This window comes from Moschus berezovskii, chromosome 25, assembly GCF_049115385.1.
Source record: "Moschus berezovskii isolate FMDL1 chromosome 25, NW_MosBer_1.0, whole genome shotgun sequence".
NCBI lineage: Eukaryota > Metazoa > Chordata > Mammalia > Artiodactyla > Moschidae > Moschus > Moschus berezovskii.
In genome coordinates, this window is record NC_142484.1 from 42674576 (window position 1) to 42689221 (window position 14646).

At 38.8% G+C, this 14646-nt stretch overlaps 1 protein-coding gene across 2 annotated transcripts in view; it reads right to left on the reverse strand.

Moving 5' to 3' along the window:
• GRM5 (glutamate metabotropic receptor 5) overlaps window positions 1-14646 on the reverse strand; it is a 660867-nt gene that overhangs the window by 599958 nt on the left and 46263 nt on the right. The gene's annotated exons all lie outside the window — the stretch shown is intronic.

Below are 14646 nucleotides of genomic sequence, written 5' to 3' on the forward strand. Positions count from 1 at the left end.
GTCCTATAGATATCTATTAGGTCTAACTGGTCTATTGTATAAATGAGTATACTACCCAAATTAATTTATACATTCAATGCAATGCCTATCAAGCTACCAATGATATTTTTCACAGAACGAGAACAAATAATCTCACAATTTTTATGGAAATACAAAAAACCTCGAATAGCCAAAGCAATCTTGAGGAAGAAAAATGGAACTGGGGAAATTAACCTGCTGGACTTCAGGCTCTACTACAAAGCCACAGTCATCAAGACAGTATGGTACTGGCATAAAGACAGAAATATAGATCAATGGACAAAATAGAAAGCCCAGAGATAAATCCATGCACCTATGGACACCTTATCTTCGACAAAGGAGGCAAGAATATAAAATGGAGAAAAGACAGTCTCTTTAACAAGTGGTGCTGGGAAAACTGGTCAGCCACTTGTAAAAGAATGAAACTAGAACACTTCCTAACACCATACACCAAAATAAACTCAAAATGGATTACAGAGCTAAATGTAAGACCAGAAACTATAAAACTCCTAGAGGAGAACGTAGGCAAAACACTCTCTGACATAAATCACAGCAGGATCCTCCAAGACCCACGTCCCAGAATATTGGAAATAAAAGCAAAAATAAACAAATGGGACCTAATTAAAATCAAAAGCTTCTGCACAGCAAAGGAAACTCTAAGCAAGGTGAAAAGACAGCTTTCAGAATGGGAGAAAATAATAGCAAATGAAGCAACTGATAAAGGATTAATCTCCAAAATATATAAGCAGCTCCTGCAGCTCAATTCCAGAAAAATAAATGACCCAATCAAAAAATGGGCCAAAGAACTAAACAGACATTTCTCCAAAGAAGACATAAAGATGGCTAACAAACACATGAAAAAATGCTCAGCATCCCTCATAATCAGAGAAATGCAAATCAAAACCACAATGAGATACCATTTCACACCAGTCAGAATGGCTGCTATCCAAAAGTCTACATGCAATAAATGCTGGAGAGGGTGTGGAGAAAAGGGAACCTTCTTACACTGTTGGTGGGAATGCAAACTAGTACAGCCACTATGGAGAACAGTGTGGAGATTCCTCAAAAAACTGGAAATAGAACTGCCATATGATCCAGCAATCGCACTCCTGGGCATACACACCGAGGAAACCAGAATTGAAAGAGACACATTTACTCCAATGTTCATCTCAGCACTGTTTATAATAGCCAGGACATGGAAGCCACCTAGATGTCCATCTACAGACGAATGGATAAGAAAGCTTTGGTACACATACACAATGGAGTATTACTCAGCCATTAAAAAGAATGCATTTGAATCAGTTCTAATGAGGTGGATGAAACTAGAGCCTATTATACAGAGTGAAGTGAGCCAGAAAGAAAAACACCAATACAGTATACTAACACATATATATGGAATTTAGAAAGATGCAAATGATAACCCTGTATACGAGACAGCAAAAGAGACACAGATGTATAGAACAGTCTTTGGGACTCTGTGGGAAAGGGTGAGGGTGGGATGATTTGGGTGAATGGCATTGAAACATGTATGTTGTCATATGTGAAACAAATCACCAGTTCAGGGTCGATGCATGTTACAGGATGCTTGGGCCTGGTATGTGGGGATGACCCAGAGGGAGGATAAAGGGAGGAGGGAGGGGGGAGGGGGGCTCAGGAAGGGGAACTCATGTACACCCGGGGCAGATTCATGTCAATGTATGGCAAAACCAACCAATATAATATTGTAAAATAATTAGCCTCCAATTAAAATAAATAAATAAATAAAAATTAAAACAAAACAAAACAAATCTGTGCTCTGGTGAGACCCCATTAAAAGGGTTTGTTAAAAGGACAGCTATAAGAAAGTATTTGTAAAATATTTTTGGAGAGGAAGGATAAAGTCAGTCTACCTGGAGAAAACATTTGTAAACCACATAGCCAACAAAGGAATACTATCTAGAATATATAAAGAACTATTGAAACTCAACAGTCAAATAAAATATTCCAATTAGAATATGCATAAAAGTCCTGCTGAGATACTTCACTAAAGAGGCTATGCTGACAACAAGCATATAAAAAGATGTTCAACATCAACCGCCATCAGGAAAATGCTTATTAAAGATTAAAACATCACTACACACTTCAGAGTGGCTTAAACTGAAAAAGCTGAATAATGACACAATCAATTATTTATATGTTACTAGTGGGAATGTTGGAGAAGGCAATGGCAAGCCACTCCAGTACTATTGCCTAGAAAATCCCATGGATGGAGGAGCCTGGTAGGCTGCAGTCCTTGGGGTCGCTAAGGGTCGGACACGACTGAGCGACTTCACTTTCACTTTTCACTTTCACACATTGGAGAAGGAAATGGCAACCCACTCCAGTGTTCTTGCCTGGAGAATCCCAGGGATGGGGGAGCCTGGTGGGCTTCCGTCTATGGGGTAACACAGAGTCGGACACGACTGAAGTGACTCAGCAGCAGTGGGAATGTAAAATGGGTACAGCCACCTGGGAAATTCATTTTGGAGGTTTCTTCGGGGAAACACAAAAGACCAAACTTTCCACTATCTTACAACCGAGCAATTGCATCTCTGGGCACTTATCCTAGAGAAATGAAAACTTATGTTGACTCCAAACCTGTACTGGAAGGTTTGTGGTAGTTTTAGTGAGTTAGTGAGTGAGTGAAGTCTCTCAGTCATGTCTGACCCTTTGCGACCCTGTGGAGTTTAGCCCACCAGGCTCCTCCATCCATGGGATTCTCCAGGCAAGAATACTGGAGTGGGTTGCCAAATCGTGGCCAAAATCTGGAATCAGATCAGATGTCCTTCAATGGGTGAATGGTTAAATGAACTTGATGTACCTATACCATGGAATACGGCCATCAGTAAAAAGGAACACTCTGCTGACACATTCAACAATCTACATAAATCTCCAGAGAATTATGCTAAATTAAAAAAAAAAAAAAAGCCAGTCCCAAAGGATCACATACTGCATGGCTCTATTCTTATAATATTCTTAAAATGACAAAATTACAGAAATAGGGAACAGCTTAGTGGTTGCCAGGGGCCACATGGTGGAAGTGGGAAGGCAGGTAGATGCGGCCAGGGGAAACAAAAAAGGTGTGAGAGATTTTTGTGGAGGTGGAGCCTCATTGTATCTTGACTGCATCACCATCATTATTACTAACACCATGCCACGCCGCACCGCATGCAGGACCTTTATTCCCGAAGCACGGATCGAACCTGTGTCCCCTGCAGTGGAAGCATCAAGTCCTAAGCCCTGGACTGCCAGGGAACCCCCTTGACTGCATGAAAGTCACTATTCTGGTGACGCCTGCAAAACATCAGCAGTGGAGGCAACTGCATAAGGACCTCCACAGGAGAGCTCCCTGTGTATGTATATTTCTCACAGCTGCTTGGGGGTCAGTGACTATCCCCAAATTAAAGCAAAGCCCCTAAAATCACCATCGACTTTATACAAATAACGCCACATTCATCATAATAATATCAACTATATATACATACATGTATTTATGTATATGTATATATATGTATATATATTAGGCAGATTGCCTAAAATTGAAACAAAATGCCGCCTCTATTTGTTCATCATGTTCTCACTTCAGGGCAACTCTTACTTATATTAAAACAAGAAGCACCTACATTTCCTGGAACTGGAGCTATCTTTGCCCCCAGGAGAGCGCTGGAAACGTGGTGATAACATTTTAAAAGACATGTGGACATAAAACAAGTGCATGCTTTGCATGTCCTCTTCTAAACTTCCTGGCTTCTTCCGTGCATTGACTTCTATTTCAAGTGTATCTATTTTTGGCTTGTTATTTTTTAAAACTGGATTTAGGTTAAGAAAAACGTAAGATGCTAAAGTAGGGACCATTAAGGATTCCAAAAGATTATATTTTATATAAAGTCATAATAAGGAACTGAAGGAGTTTATAAAAATATGTGTTATTTGCATCAAGGAAAGAGTTGATGAATATATTTAGACGGCCAGATGTGCATTGATCTTGCCATTTAAGAACATTAGGTAAAGGCAGGCAGAAAATCCTGTCTTGGAATCGTTACTTCCTAAAAAACACTGAAAACTGAGAAGCTGCGAATGCTAATAACTAGATTTGTTGCTTCTAATTCTTACATAAACCCAGGACACTTTTTCAATGAAGCCTGGTAGATGGGTTCCTTGGCAAACTCTCATTCAAGTTCATTAGCTCATTTATTCATCAAGTATATGATGAGCGTATCTGGTGAATGTATTCACCAAATATATTATTTGCAACAAGAGCCACCTTGTTTTGCATGTGTCCAGCATCAGTAAAATACACAGAAGCAAAAGAAATTGGTATTTAATAAAACAAACTATTGGACATTTTTACAATCAGTAAATACAATACTGTATTTTCATTTATATAAATGTACATATTTATATATGTATAAATATGTATTTTAGCATAAATCAGATCATCTCAAGCTTCTGTCTGAAATCCTCTAAAGGCTTCCCATCACTACTAAGGATCCTGCACTTTTCCCCACTTTTCAGAATTCTCCCCCCTAGATAGCCACAAGCCTGCACCCCCTTGAACCAAGAGTCCAAAGCCCTCTTACCGGGAACCTTATCTAACATTTGATCCGGCCGATCCCACACTAACGTGCATCAGCATTTATTTATTACCTTACTGTCCATCTTCACCACTAACATATAAGCTCCAAAAAGCAGGCATATTTTTTTTGCTTTTCATTACCACTCTATTTTCAGTACTTTTTCTCATAACTAGGAACAGATCACATCATTGAAAAAATGTGTTAAATAAATGGAAGAATTTAGGTTCTCCTGCCTTGCTGTATGTCCACCATTTGCTTAGTATTTATTACATTCCCAGCATCATACTAGCACTGGAAGCAACTATGTGCTTGACACAGTCTTTGCCCTCAGGGTTCATACCACAGAAGAATAAGTTGGAGCTGGGTGAAGAGCAGGTACTGAAAACAGGCAACTGCAGCACTTCAGCTCGGCACGTGCCATAGTGCCAGGCTTCTTCCTCTTGTTAAATCCTGGGACATAAAGACACACAGAGCACAACACGGCCCTCAGCATCCTTACCCTTAGGGATCAAAGTGTCTACTGTGTCATGGTATAAAGACAGAGAGAGAGGGAGGAAGAAAAAACAAAAGAAGAAACAACATTGTGTGCATGAATATGAATGTAAAAACTGGGGATTCTTGGAGCTCGGAGGAAGGCCTGTTGAGATGGCATGGGTAACTCTAAGAGTAATTCTTGAACTAGGCCTTAAAGGATTAATGATATATTTTTACTAGTCCTTTACAAACTGTAAAGCTAGTGTGAACTGCCAAGGGAAGCTGCTGAGACACTCTCCTTGAACATTTAAACAACCTGTTATTGGAATGGATCGGTCAGGTCAGCCACACAGCACATCTGAGCAGTGACACCATGGCGAACCTAAGTGAATGCCTCTGTCCGCGCTCTCCACCCGATTAGTGCAGGGCACGGTTCATGCAGCTGACCATGCAGTCCCGGTTCCAACAGAGCAGGCTAATCTTCATGCTTACTTGTTTCATAATTTACAAAGCATATTAACATTTGTCATTTCATTAAATCTTACAATATGGGCAATAGATATTGCTGCCTCCTTTCTTAAAAGATAAAGAAGTGAGGTTTAAAATATCTACTTTTACCTACTTCCTGAGTTTATAGTGAAAGCTATGGTTTTCCCAGTAGCCATGTACAAACGTGAGAGTTGGACCATAAAGAATGTTGAGGGTCGAAGAATAGATCCTTTCAAACTGCAGTATTAGAGAAGACTCTTGAGAGTCCCTTGGACTGCAAGGAGATCAAATCAGTCCATCCTAAAGATCAGCCCTGAATATTCACTGGAAGGACTGATGCTGAAGTTGAAGCTCCAATACTTTGGCCATCTGATGTGAAGAGTCAACTCACTGGAACAGACTCTGATGCTGGGAAAGATTGAGAGCAGGAGTAGAAGGGGACGACAGAGGATGAGATGGTTGGATGGCATCAGTGACTCAATGGACACGAGTTTGAGCAAACTCCAGGAGATAGTAAAGGATAGGGAAGCCTGGCATGCTGCAGTCCACGGGGTTGCAAAGAGTCAGACATGACTTAGCAACTGAACAACAACAACATCCAAAGTTACACAGCTAGCTGATGGCAGATGGAGAACTTGTGCCCAACTTTTCTGACATCAAGTCACACAAAGTCATCTTTTTAAAACCTATCATTCTCATTAGCTGATACATTTCATGAGGAGAGGACCCATATGCCTAGAACCGTAATCCTTAAGACCTTGTGCTCTGTTCATGTATTAAAACAGAAGGGAAAGCAAAATCCACAGGTAGAAAACCAAAAGGTTTGATGGATGTGTTGCTGAGTGAATTAAGATTTCTCCTGATTTTCTCCACTGTCTCAGTGAAATAAGACTCAAGGACATTATTCAGCATAAAGAGAAACTGTACATTTTCCAGAAGAGAGAAACAGGTGTGAAATAGTAAACCAGGATGGGGGGAGAGTGAACTGACTAACCAAATACAGTTGCAGGACTGACAGGCAGTAAATTGAAACCACATAAGGTTTACGATCACAAATTAAAGTAAAACCAACCAGTATCACTATGTTTACTCCAGCCCTGTTCAGCAGTTCAGGGGCATGTGTTAAATGGGAGAAATTTGGATTGACAAAGCTGGAGTCATGTCCGGGAAGTTATGGTGGCAGGAATGATGTACAGAGGAAAATTAAGATGTGCCAAGTGATTATAAAGTTGAACTCGAAATATAGGTTAAATAAAATGGAAACGAAGACTTGAGAAGGATAATGGACATTAAAAGGTAGGTAAGGTCAAGAGTTGCAGGTCCCCACAGAATCAAAGAATAATTAGAGCTGGGCATACTAAAGGAATACAACTAAAAAGACAGAAGATATCAATTGGTGTTTAGTTTCTAAGCTGTGTCCAACTCTTTGCAACCCAACAGACTGGAGCCTTCCAGGCTCCTCTGTCCATGGGGTTTTCCAGACAAGAATACTAGAGCAGATTACCATTTCCTTCTCCAGAGGATCTTCCTAACCCAGCGACTGAACCTGTGTCTTCTGCACTGAAGGTGGATTCTTTACCAGTGAGCCACCAGGGAAGTCCAGAAGTACCAGAGGTCCTGGCAAATTAGTAGGTACTAAATGCTATACTTTATGAATGAATTCACCACAATTTTCTCCTAAAATGACAGAAGTTGGACCAAATGATCTATTATTCTTTAAGCTAAATTGTAAGAAAGATTTCTAAGGTAGGTTTCTCATTTCACTCAGGAAGAAAATATGTTTTGTAATATTTTGATATATTATTTTATCGGGGATAGATTATTAAATGCAAAGAAGCCCGAAAAAGTCTCTAATATTGACATTTACATTCTGCAATTTAAATAAAATTGAATTTCTCACATGACTTTACATTTCTACTTTTGATTGTCTCTCTAAAGAATCTATCGCACTTGGATTGGAGGGCTATAGTTCTTCCCCCGCTGAGTTAACCAGGACTGGGACTACAGGTAAGGATGGTACAAAGACACATCATACAAAGAAAAATTACAGGCTATGGGGATATTTAACCTGAAACCAAATGGGAAAATACAACAGTGCTAAGATGCTAAAGGAAAGCTTGTATAGGATAAGGGCTTAATGTTTAAAAGCTCAGGTTCTGGAATCATCCAGACCTACAATTGAAATCCAGTTTTGCAACTTAGGCAAGTTACTTATCTTTCTAACGATCATTTCCTTCCTTTATAGAGCATGGCCAAGGAAGCCATTTATAAGGTTGCTGAGAATTCTTGTTTGATTATGTGAACATTAAGATCCACTTCAAATCCACAAGGGTTTGATACACTGGGTACAAAATCTATGTTTTGAGACTAAGCCTGTTTCCTTTCACAGAGAGATATTGTCTTTCAAACAGACCTCTGCCTGGTTCCTTGGCCCAATCAGAAAGCTGATCCTAGACAGAGAATGTATGGGTTACATGCAATTGAGAACTCAATGATTCCACCACCTCCAAAACTGGAACACACTCTGGCAGACCAGACTGCTTCTGGGATTAGGACACTAATCCTTCCATGACTGCAGGATTTCATGTGCTGAGAGCAGGGCCAACATTCAGCAAAACTTTCACACAGGTGAAACCAACCTTTAGATTTACACTGACAAGTAAGATTAGAACAACTTGCTTTTTAAATACTTTTACTAATGTCTTATATTTTTAAATGCATTTATAAAAGGAAAAGATTCCTATCAATTGATGCCAGAGCTTGTTGAAAGATTTCTCATCATTTCAGCACAAGTTGAATATATGTCATCATACACCAAAAGCAGGTTCTCCATTCCATTAAAAGAAGGAGTTAGAAAGAGCAGAAATGGCAGGGATCAGAAAGAACAACCTGTTTCCATCAGATTTGTTTGGCATGGAAAAGACGTGATTTGTGAGACTAGGGTCAGGGAAGTCAAGGTGTCATATACCATCTAGCACTGGATAGCCAAAAAATAAGAATATCAAACAAGCATAACAGGAATGGATGCACTGTAATAGAGATCAAGGATCTGTGAATTCAGAGCCATTTAAATTTGAATTCTGGAGTTGATGACCTTAGGTAAGTTACTCAGTTCCCTTATCTGCAACATGGATATTATCATAGCAAGTACTTCATAAAGACTTTATGATTATTAAATAGGATAATGTAATAAGTGTCTAAGTCATGTGCTTGAGACTTAGAAAGTCTCAAGGATATTATCAAGGGTAACGGCACATGTCTGCAGTGATCATTTGGCAGAAGTGCTGCACAGATAATCTACCAGGTGTCTGAATGCTTGATCTAGATGGTTATCATGAACATTCCTTTAATTTAAAAGTTTTTGCTCACCCTATACACCTAGCATCTTGCTGGGCATTGGGGCTTTAAAAGTAAAAGCTCTACTGCCTGTCTTTAAAAACTTATAAACTGCTAAAGAGAGAAATAAGGGGACAGCAGGGAAGCAAAACGTGCTATGAGATCATAAAGCACAGATGTTACCAAAGACTAGGAACATGAAGCGGCAAACGGTTGGAGAAGACTTTCAGGATTTCACTGCATGGAACAGCATTGTAATGTGAGAAAACAGTAAATGAAAAGTTATAGCAATGTGAGAAACCCAGCACGGCAGAATACGGAAAAACAGCAGCATGGCTGACAAGGAATATGATTTAGAATTAAGGGACCTGGTTTCTATGTCTTGACTATGCCGACATCCCTGTGGGACTAAGTAAATTTACATAACTCTTTGAAGCTTCAATTGACTGATCTGTATAATGGGTTTTATAAGATCAACTTCCTAGCAATAGTTGTAAGGCTTAAATGAGATCACACATTTTACTCCAGAAACACAACTCTTTTTATACTCACCATTTGCAAACTAGCGTAAGTATAAACTGATGTCCTCTTTGTTGAACTCTAGCCATTAACTCTAACTCTCCCGTGCATCCAGTTGGACCCTTGCTTCTAACTAATTCCCTATCATACAGGAAGAAGAGTCTTTCAAAATAAATATCAAAGTTACACTTTCATTGTTGTTCAGTCACCCAGTTGTGTCCAACTCTTTGTGACCCCATGGACTGAAGCACATCAGGCTTTCCTGTCCTTCACCAACTCCTGGAGCTTGCTCAAACTCGTGTCCATTGAGTTGGTGATGTCTTCCAACCATCCCATCCTCTGTCGTCCCCTTTTCCTCCTGCCTTCAATCTTCCCCAGCATCAGGGTCTTTTCTAATGAGTTGGTTCTTCACATTAGGTGGCCAAAATATTTCATTTAAAAACCCCAAATGTCTTAAAAGTGAAGTTGCTCAGTTGTGTCTGACTCTTTGCGACCCCGTGGACTGTAGCCTGCCATTCTCTTACATCCATGGGATTTTCCAAGCAAGAATACTGGAGTGGGTTGCCATTTCCTTCTGCAGGGGATCTTCCTAACCCAGGGATGATCAAACCAAGGTCTCCTGCATTGCAGGCAGACTCCTTACTGTCTGAGCCACCAGGGAAGTTCAGTTCAGTTCAGTTCAGGTCAGTCGCTCAGTCGTGTCCGACTCTCCTCGACCCCATGAATCACAGCACGCCAGGCCTCCCTGTCCATCACCAACCCCCGGAGCACACTCAAACCCATGTCCACAGAGTCGGTGATGCCATCCAGCCATCTCATTCTCCTTTGTCCCCTTCTCCTCCCGCCCCCAATGATGTCCTATTGCCCCTCAAGCCAAATTATTAATGATAAGTTCACTGGTTCTGCATGCTTTGTCCCCTGTCATGCTGAAGTCTCTTTCATGAACTCCCTTTCCCCACCCTCTGTGTTCTAGCCACTCCAGCCTTCTTTGAGTTCACACATATCTATTCCCCCTCCAACTCTGTACTTTGCATATTACTTCTACATTGCATTCCTATACCTTCCACTCTGCCTACACAATTTCTAATCATTCGTCAACTCTTGTATTAAATGTACCTTCCCCATCTTCTCTGATTAGTCACATGCCCCATCGCAGAGTCTCCTAAGACTTGCACCCAAAAGAAATGAAACTTTTCATTTGCTTGAATGATAACATTATCTCACCACCCCCCGATTCCCAGGACTGCAACTCTAAGAGGGAAAGGAATGTACTTGCTGTTCCTTGACCTGTACGACCAGTATTCTTTGCTTGCCAATGGATACCTCTGCTAAGTATAATGCCAAGTATACGGTAGGCATTCAGGAAGTAATTTCTGATTAGATGAATAATGAGAACTCCAAATCCAGTGATCGATCACACAGCTGGTAAGGAATCAATGGGCAGGGTTTTGTTACTGTTACTGTTGCGCTGTTATTTCATCTTTAGGTTTTTTATGAATAACGAAAATGTGAGGCAATTAAAGTGGAAAAATAATGCCTGGGATGTTAAGACAGGAATAGACAATGGAGCATCTTGAATGCCTTGCTAAGTAATATGGGTTTTATCCAGGTGTATAATATGGGTTTTATCCAGGTGTATAAAGGGAAGCAGTTAAGGAGTTAAAGAAGAAGACTGTTGTGAGTAGATCAGAGTTTAAGAACTTTCTCGGCTCAGAGTAACAAAACTGCTTGGAAGGACAAAGGGAAGGCAGGGGAGTGATTTAGAAGTCTCCTATGTCATCAAAGTGAGAGTAGAAGAAGCTGCTGAACAAGGGCTGTGGGTCCTGAGTTTCTCAAATCTCCAATCTACCTAGATTCACTGCTGTGTCATTAATAACTGTGCTTGGATGGCTGAAGCAGAAATCCCTAGTCAATTACGCCATTACCTACAATAGTAAAGGATCTGCAACTTCAAATAAACAAAAGCAGTCCCAGGACCATTCAGAAAACAGAATTCCAAACTTTAGTATAATCAGTATATACTTGGAAAATACTTATCTTTGCCATTAGATACAGAATAAAATTATGCTTTTCTTTTTGTTGAGTCTTGATTAAAAATAAATCTATAGAAAAACAGTACTGTATAGAAGTACTAAGAGAAGAAGAATTCTTTTTGGATCGAAATTTATTTTTTGATATTCTATGTTGCAAAAAAGGCTTACCTAGTGCTGATAAGTAAACAAATATTTACTACTTAAGCTGTTGATTTTACTAAAATAAGAGCTAATGGTCAGCTGGATAATTACGCAAATGTTCCAAGTAAAATTAAATTTGACTATGCTGAGATTTCTATCTTAAGTTCATAAGTAACACATATTCTCTTTTATTTCTCTCCATTATATGTGAATAAACAAGAACTATTTTCCAGTAAAACTGTTCTACTACACAGTCTATATTCAAACATCTAAATGTTATTCCTCGAGGCTATGGTTGTACAGACATCAAGACTGCAAAAGATTTATTTCTGATAATAGCATATACTTTGAACTAAGGCTACAGTAGACATGATAATTCATAAATAGCTAGACTTTTCAGTGGTAACTGAACTCAAAAAGCATAATAGTTTTCTTTTTATTTTAATTCTAAACTTAAATTCTCTAGTTTCACACAGTAAAAGTTTCATTGTAACATCTGATGCTGGAGAAAATAGTTTGACCTACTCCATTCTCTTATATTTCCTAGTGTAAGTTTAAAGATGTCTCATTTTATTTCTGATTCAAACTCAAGACATATTTTGTTTCTCCACATTATACAGTGAGTTATGATTTGCAGCTGCTCACAGGTAAGTAAGGGTCTCAGTAAAGGCGATCGAGAGAAAGCACACTTAGAGGATGGAAGGAATAAACGTGCACAGGTTGAAACTGCTGCATGTTCATTTGCTTCTGGTATTTCTTTGTTTCCCAATTAAAGACACTGGCATATTTTTTAAGTAATGACAAAGGATACCTCTGTACTTATCAGTAATGAACAGTCTAAACTGTCTTTAGCCCTATCATTTAAAACTCTGTATAAAAGACTGTTAACGACTAATCTCCCTTATGCATCTTTTCTTCTTTGCAGCCCTCAACCAAAAGCAAATTACAAACAAAAGCGAAAATTTAGAGGATAATCTCAGTATTACTAATTCATTTTATAAACTTGAAATCAAACGAATTCATCAACGGAAAGGTAAACTGACATGTTAGCATACAAGATGAAAGACACTAAATTGTAAATCAAATAATTATAGTCTTTATTCTTAACTCTTTTCATTCTTTTATATTTGTCTTTTCAAGCTGAAAGAACTAATTTTAATTTTGAAAAAATATTCAAGAGTCAAGAATTAGATTAAATATGGCCTCATTTTAATTACTAATTAACCTAAGTTTCCTTGAATGAGAAAGAGTAGTCCATTAAGAAAGCTATAAGCTTGGAGAAGTGCAAGAATTTACCCAAACTCATGTAACCTAATAGATAACAAAACTAGGACTCAAACCACAGCCACTGTGTGTGAAGTGATAAGTGTGTTCATTAACAAGATCAAAGGAATCCTTCCACAATGTATATGTATATCAAATCATGATATACACTTCAACTCTCTTATAATTTTAATTGTCAATTATAATTCAACAAAGCTGGGAAAAACGTAGCCATTGTATCCATTGGTAACAATAAGACAGAGTTAAAATTATAGAGACTACCAAAAGTGCAATAGACCTAAACAAAAACAATTATCCTCTCTAAGCTGTGCAGGCTTCCCTAGTGGCTCAGTTGATAAAGAATCTGCCTGCAATGAAGGACACCTGGGTTCGATCCCTGGGTCAGGAAGATCCCCTGGAGAAGGAAACGGCAACCCACTCAGTACTCTTGACTGTAGAATTCCATGCACAGAGGAGCCAGGCAGACTACAGACCACGGGATCACAGAGTCAGACACGACTGAGAGACTTTTACTTTCAAGCCATGAAAATCCGCAAACTAAAACATACACCAAGTAATTAGTTATAACTCTCTATATACAAACACAAGACATATCACATATACCTGTACACTTATATGCATGCATATATTAAGGCAACAAATTTATTTTTAAAACTCAAATCTCAGAATTATAAAATACAAAAATGTTTTCACATCTTTAGCAACAGAAAACTTCTTAAAATATGGAATGTAACTGTATTAAACTGTGAATGTTAATAAAAGCAGTTCTACCTGCAAGGATTTCCAGGGCTTACAAATGTCTTAAGATGGCTTTGACATGTATTATTCCTCCCATTTAAAAATTCAGAGCTACTGGGAGCACACCATATCATAGTTCACGCCATGATCCAAAACAGAAAGTGATGACTTGAGCATAACCTGGAATGAGCTAAAGAGGACCAAGATTAAAGACGGGAAGAGAGAGGAGGAAAGAAAATGCAGGGCTAACCAGAGTAAGCACATTCTTAGATTTGAGAGGGGATCAGTTGTTAGGGATTGAGGTCAATACTGGGCAAACAGTTTTAAAATTTTTTACACCTCAAGATCACAAATCATAGATTTTTTACAGTGAAAATAGGCTCACTGAGTACTTTCCCTTAAACTTGCAAAGTGACTATGTGAAGGAGCCAGAATTTGGACAGATCTGATTCCGAAGTCCAAGATTTTTCCGCAATTCCATTACCCTAGGGAGACAACCCAGAGAAACTATGAAACTTAAAATCTCACAGTAAATCTAAAGCAAGAGGAAGTACAAAATAAACATACCTGAGTCTCAAAATTCTTTAATAGAGCATTTGTACAAACATTTTTCCACTAGACCCTAAAAAGCTAAATTATTTGACAGAAAAATGTTAAATGTTAAATGCCCAAGGATCACAAAATTAAGAAGTTATGATGGACAACAGCAATCAGTTAGAGTAACAGTTCTTAGCCTAAGGTCAATACAGATGTATGAGCTTTAGGGAGGAATGGAATTATTGAAACTCTACATAGATATATTTCATAACATTTGTACACCTCTGGCATGAAAATTCATGGGTTCCATGGTATTATCAAAGGGGGTTTTGATTGAAGACATTTAAGAACCAGTCATATAAAACAGCAGCAGCATATGAAACAAACAAATTTTCATGGATAAACTGGAGGCACTGAGAGCTAAAGTGACTTCTGGTGACAGAACAGCTGGACAATAGAAGAATAGTACTAGAGCACAGGTC